At 28.9% G+C, this 6,432-nt stretch overlaps 1 long non-coding RNA gene across 1 annotated transcript; it reads left to right on the forward strand.

Annotated features, from left to right (window-relative positions):
- Nucleotides 1–268: 268 nt before the first annotated feature.
- Nucleotides 269–2,550, forward strand: LOC118074950 (uncharacterized). Its single transcript, XR_004691255.1, has 6 exons — nucleotides 269–468; nucleotides 734–930; nucleotides 1,012–1,182; nucleotides 1,257–1,400; nucleotides 1,501–1,763; nucleotides 1,841–2,550. It is a non-coding gene; the product is annotated as an uncharacterized lncRNA (long non-coding RNA).
- The last annotated feature ends 3,882 nt before the right edge of the window (nucleotides 2,551–6,432 follow it).

Here is a 6,432-nt window from a genome sequence, read left to right on the forward strand (position 1 = left end):
TCATTTTTCAAACAATTTCCCTGTTACCTACTCAATTTCAATTGATATCGAGCTTCGGCTTTTCGCCGCACAACGCGAGGGCGTAAAGTTAACCTCGGGAAACTTTCTGACTGCAGCCCAGCCTTAAGAACTGTCTTCCAGTATTTTTTTCAGTCGATAACATAAATTATCATTTACCATTAGATAAAGTACACGGAATTTCATAATTATTCCGTGCGATGTCGACACTATATTTATCACGTGATTAAATGAAATGTGACATGTTAGGTTAATGTTCTTGGTTTGTTTAAGTATTACAACAATAATAGAAAATAAATTAAAGTTTATTATTAACAAAAGTGATTTTAAGAGTTTTAGAATGAGTAAAGGGAAAGAAAATAGGAATAAAAGTGATAAAAAATGGATGAGTGGCGGTTTTTCTTATTATAAAGTAAATGAATATGAAAGAAACGATGGTGTTGTTACGACGTAAGTGAATTATTCAATTCATTTCAATGTGATTGTAACAATAATTAACTTTAATTAATTTTCCTTTTTTTTTTTTACTTTTAAACAATTTTCGTTTTCTCTTTGTATTCGAATATACAAATATCAACATATTCCTTTACATTTTAAATTAAATAACTTCCACTGCTATGAAATATTGTATATTTCAGAAATGATTTTCAATTCAATATTATTTATTTTATATAAAATTATTTTATATTTTTACAAACATTTCGCTTGTATCAAGGAGCACAATAAAAATTTCAACTGCCCAGCAACCGGGCACTTTATTAATAACATTTATTATACAAAAGTGAAAAAACATACAAACGAACCAGATCCGTTGTTAATACAGAGACGAGCAACCTATAAACGTGCGAAAGATTTGAGTGTAATACGTGGAATCAATGCAGGCCAAAATTATACTACATCTTTCTTAATAGAGTAAGTATTATATTTGGAGTTTTGGTTAATCGAATGAAGTAAGAATAATTCGAATCTGATTTTTTACACTTTGTATTATAGAAATAGTAAAATTGCTGAAGTTACACCACCGTGCAAAGTGCGTAGAACACTACAAAAGAAGCTTAATATTAATATTAAGTGTAATATATATATAGCTTAATATAGTAATCAAAATACAGTGTAATATCAATAATTTGAGGTTATCAAGCCGGTCAAATATTTTTAATAAAAGTTTGTGAAAAATATACATATTAATATTGAGTGTAAGTCACGAAATTGGTGAAAAATTTTCTTTTTTTTTTTAGAATGCTGGTATGTGGTCTGAGGCAATACGTATTTGGAGAGAGTACTTACCAAGTCAAGAAGCAGCTTTACGTCGTGAGTTAACACAAAAAAGCATTGGAAATGATAGCACACAAACTCTGAAAGAAGCTGGATGTTGGTTAAAAGTTGGTGAAATCCGTACAGCATTAGATATATTAATTTCAGATACATCTCATTCAGTTCTTATACAAACAGCTAACATTGTGCTTAATCAATCTGATCCAGATACCGCTTCACAAGTTGCTACAGAATTAAGATGGTATAAGCATTATAGCTTACAAGATCAATACGTCAGGCAAAGAAGAAGGTTTTGGTCAGTCTATTTTACACTACGGTCAATTAGTATTTCATGCTTCTCCATATAGTCTTCAGGATGTATTTAGCTGTATGGTAACAGCTAAATTTATACATGTACTTCAAAAAGATGTATTTCGAGCTCTTTGTAAATTATCTATGAAACCTCTACCAGATGGAACATCTGATCCCAAGTAAGAATGCTTTTAGTCATTTAACTAAATAATGAAATTAACAAATTTATCTTTCATTTATCATTTTTATTTTTCAGATCACATGAATTAAGATCTAAAATATTATCGTTACAATTACTATTAGGCATTTTACAAAATGCTGGACCAATCATACGATAAAATAAACTGTTTGTTATTACAATTAAACAATACTTGTGTGTTGCATTATCTAAAAATGGTGTATCATCTCTGAGAATGATCAGAGATTCAACTGGACAATAATACGAACAGTCGTAGCAGAAGAACTACTTTAGTAGAAATCTTTATAGTACACTGCAATTTTCTTTCTCTTTTTCAATAAAAAAAAAATTATATAGTGTGGATAGTGGAATTAAAGTTACTCTTATCCCAGTTGTTCTATTCAAACTGCATGAATATAAGATCTAAATTTGTTTGACAGCCTGATTAATTTTGTTTTGATATCAATAATTATATTATAGACCTATACAATTCAATGTTTATTAATATTCTGCTATTATACAATTTTTATATAAATTTTATTCGGTGTATGCATAAATGTTAACAAACGAACGATTAGATAAAACAGCGATTGGAGATTTCTTAGGATATCACAATCATAATCAAGTTATGAATAATTATTAATGTAGTTAACTACATTGATCAAATGGATTTTGCTAATAGAGATTTAGTTACAGTATTTAATACAAAATTACTTATTGAAACAAATCGATAAATTAGATTTAGAAATAAATTTAGTATCATCAAAGAGAAAAAATTGTATAATTATGATAGGAAATGATAAGCAAAACGATAGAAAATCCTTAAAAAAAGCAATAAATATATTTAAATATTCCATAAAAATTGTAACTTGTTATTCAAACAATTCTTTATGATTTACATCACGGTTTGTACAAAATTTTTTATATAAAATATATGCTTATTAAAAGAATTCTACTCAAAACTGAAATATAAATGAAAATAAAAAAGAATAACAATTAACATTTTATAATTTAAAGGTCTACAATTTAATGAAATCATCAAAAAATGTTTTTCTGTTTATATTATATTGCACTTTATATTATACACATATTTTTATTAACCATGTTTACTGCGTGAAATCAAAATTGATATTATTTTGTAAAAAGCATACTTATATAATAATTATCATTTACATTTTTTATGAATTACTTTCTTTTTAATCATTTGTATACATAATTATTTTATTATTTACACAGGAAAATTGAATAAATTTAGTTGATATTATTTATATTTTTTAATTATACATGAATACAAATTATTATTCATACTCCGTATAAATTTTTAAATTAATATTATATTATTATTCTTTTTTTTATCATTATTAACGTAAAAAGGACATAAACCGTTCATTCGCTCATGTAGATATTGGGAGTATACCTATATATATATCGGGGAAAAATTGTGGCCACGAGAGAGAGGTCCGCGTTAGATGGCATTTAAGTAAGACGGACAAAGAAGACGCTAGAAATCGAACTGAAATGTGCGGAAAACGGAATTAGGGGCGTGGCCTATTCTGTATCTCGATAAATACTCAATAAATGAAATTGATTTTGGAATTAAATGAAAGCCAATGACTATAATTGATCGTATATTAAAAATGATCTCGTAATATTACTTAGTTATCGAGATATTTACAATTAAAGATTGTGTTGTGACGTCACGCGCGAACTTTTCAGTATAGAGTAGCGTGTTACTCGGCACAGTAATTGGGAGCCGCGAGAGCGCGCTAGTTGGACGAAGGGTAATAGTTGGGTAAGGGGCAAAAGTGCAGGTGACATGGCGCCGAGTATCTACCGCTACTCTAGATTACAAAGTAATGCTGTAATCGAATTTAATGTATACTTTAGAGTCATACTCTTCAATATAGATTCTGTTGATCACAAGCAAATTTCATGAACAACTTTAATGAATACTCCAGCGAATAAATCAAAAATATACATTCGATCAATTCCGAGCATTTACTTTGGACAGATTCCATGAATGCTTGTGAGACTCACTCAAAAGGATACATTTAATTTATAACAAAGTAATGCTGTAATCGAATTGAATGTATTCTTTGAGTCTGACTCTAAAATATAGATTCTGTTGATCACAAGCAAATGTCATGAACAACTTCAATAAATACTGTAGAGAATAACTCCAAAATATACATTTGATGAATTCCGTCCATTTACTTTGGCCAGATTCCATGACTGATTTGGAGACCCATCTAAAAGTATACATTTCATACATTACAAGCAAATACTATGGCCAGATTCCATGAATGCTTCGGAGACTTACTCGAAAGTATACATTTGATTAATTTCGAGCAAATACTATGGCAAGATTCCATGAATACTCTTGAGACTGACTTCAAAATATACATGAAATACATCTCAAGCAAATGATGCAATCAAATTCCATTAATACGCTGAAGACTTATCTGTTATGTTAAATTAGTTTATCACAATAGAATTTACAATCAATTTTAATAAAAACTCTAGAGAATAACTTGGAAATAAACATTTGATCGTTTCCAAGCGAATATGATTGTCAGTTTAAACGACTACTTTGGAGACTCATCAAAAAGCATAAATTTGATACATTACAAACAAATGCTGTTATCAGATTCAATGTATACTTTGGAGTCTGACTCTAAAAGATAGATTCTGTTGATCACAAGCAAATTTCATGAACAACTTTAATGAATACTTCAGCGAATAAATCAAAAATATACATTCGATCAATTCCGAGCATTTACTTTAGCCAGATTCCATGAATGCTTCGGACACTCATCTTAAAGTATACATTTGATACATAAAAAACAAATGCTGTAATCGAATTCAATGTATACTTTGAAGTCTAAATCCAAAATATAGATTCTGTTGATCACAAGCAAATGTCATGAACAGCTTTAATGAATACCCTAGAGAATAAATCGAAAATATACATTCGATGAATTCCGTGCATTCACTTTGGCCGGATTCCATGAATGCTTTGAAGACCCATCGCGAACTTTACATTTGATACATTACAAGCAAATACTATGGCAAGATTCCATAAATACTCTTAAGACTGACTTCAAAATATACATTAAATACATGTCAAGCATATGATGCAATCAAATTCCATAAATACGTTTAAGACTTACTCTATTATGTTGAATTAGTTTATCACAGTAGAATTTACAATCAATTATAATAAATACTCTAGAGAATAACTTGGAAATAAACATTTGATCGTTTTCAAGCGAACATTATTGTCAGTTTAAATGAATACTGGGGAGACTCATCAATAAGTATAAATTTGGTACACTACAAACAAATGCTGTAATCGAATTCAATGTATAGTATAATAATATTCATTAAAGTTGTTCATGACATTTGCTTGTGATCAACAGAATCTCTATTTTCGATTCAGACTTCAAAGTATACATTGAATTCGATTACAGCATTTGTTTTTAATGTATCAAATGTATACTTTGAGATGAGTCTCCAAAGCATTCATGGCATCTGGCCATAGTATTTGCTCGAAATAGATCCAACGTATATTTTCGAGTTATTCTCTAGAGTATTCCTTAAAGTTGTTCACGACATTTGCTTGTGATCAACAGAATCTATCTTTTAGAGTCAGACTCCATACTATACATTGAATTCGATTACAGTATTTGTTTGTAATGCATCAAATTTATACTTATTGATGAGTCTTCAAAGTATTCATTTAAACTGAAAATAATATTCGCTTGAAAACGATCAAATGTTTATTTCCAAGTTATTCTCTAGAGTTTTCATTGAAATTGATTGTAAATTCTATTGTGATAAACTAATTCAACATAACAGATAAGTCTTCAGCGTATTAATGGAATTTGATTGCATCATTTGCTTGAGATGTATTTCATGTATATTTTGAAGTCAGTCTCAAGAGTATTCATGGAATCATGCCATAGTATTTGCTCAAAATTAATCAAATGTATACTTTCGAGTAAGTCTCCGAAGCATTCATGGAATCTGGCCATAGTACTTGCTTGTAATGTATTAAATGTATAATTTGCGATGGGTCTCTAAAGCATTCATGGAATCTGGCCAAAGTAAATGCACGGAATTGATCGAGTGTATATTTTTGATATATTCTTTAGAGTATTTATTAAAGTTGTTCATGAAATTTGCTTGTGATCAACAGAATCTATCTTTTAGAGTCAGACTCTAAAGTATACATTGAATTCGATTACAGCATTACTTTGTTATAAATTAAATGTATCCTTTTGAGTGAGTCTCACAAGCATTTATAGAATCTGGCCAAAGTAAATGCACGGAATTCATCGAATGTATATTTTTGATTTATTCTCTAGAGTATTTATTAAAGTTGTTCATGACATTTGCTTGTGATCAACAAAATCTATATTTTAGATTCAGACTTTAAAGTATACATTGAATTCGATTACAGCATTTGTTTTTAATAAGTCAAAAATATACATTCGATAAATTCCGAGCGTTTACTTTGGACAGATTCTATGAATGCTTTGGAGACTCATCTCAAAGTATACATTTGATACATTAAAAACAAATGCTGTTATCAGATTAAATGTATACTTTGGAGACTAATACTAAAAGATAGATTCTATTCATCCAAAGCAAATGTCATGAACAACTTT

The sequence above is a fragment of the Chelonus insularis genome, unplaced genomic scaffold, assembly GCF_013357705.1.
Source record: "Chelonus insularis isolate UGA/USDA-ARS -01 unplaced genomic scaffold, ASM1335770v1 contig_107_pilon, whole genome shotgun sequence".
In the NCBI taxonomy this organism is placed as follows: domain Eukaryota; kingdom Metazoa; phylum Arthropoda; class Insecta; order Hymenoptera; family Braconidae; genus Chelonus; species Chelonus insularis.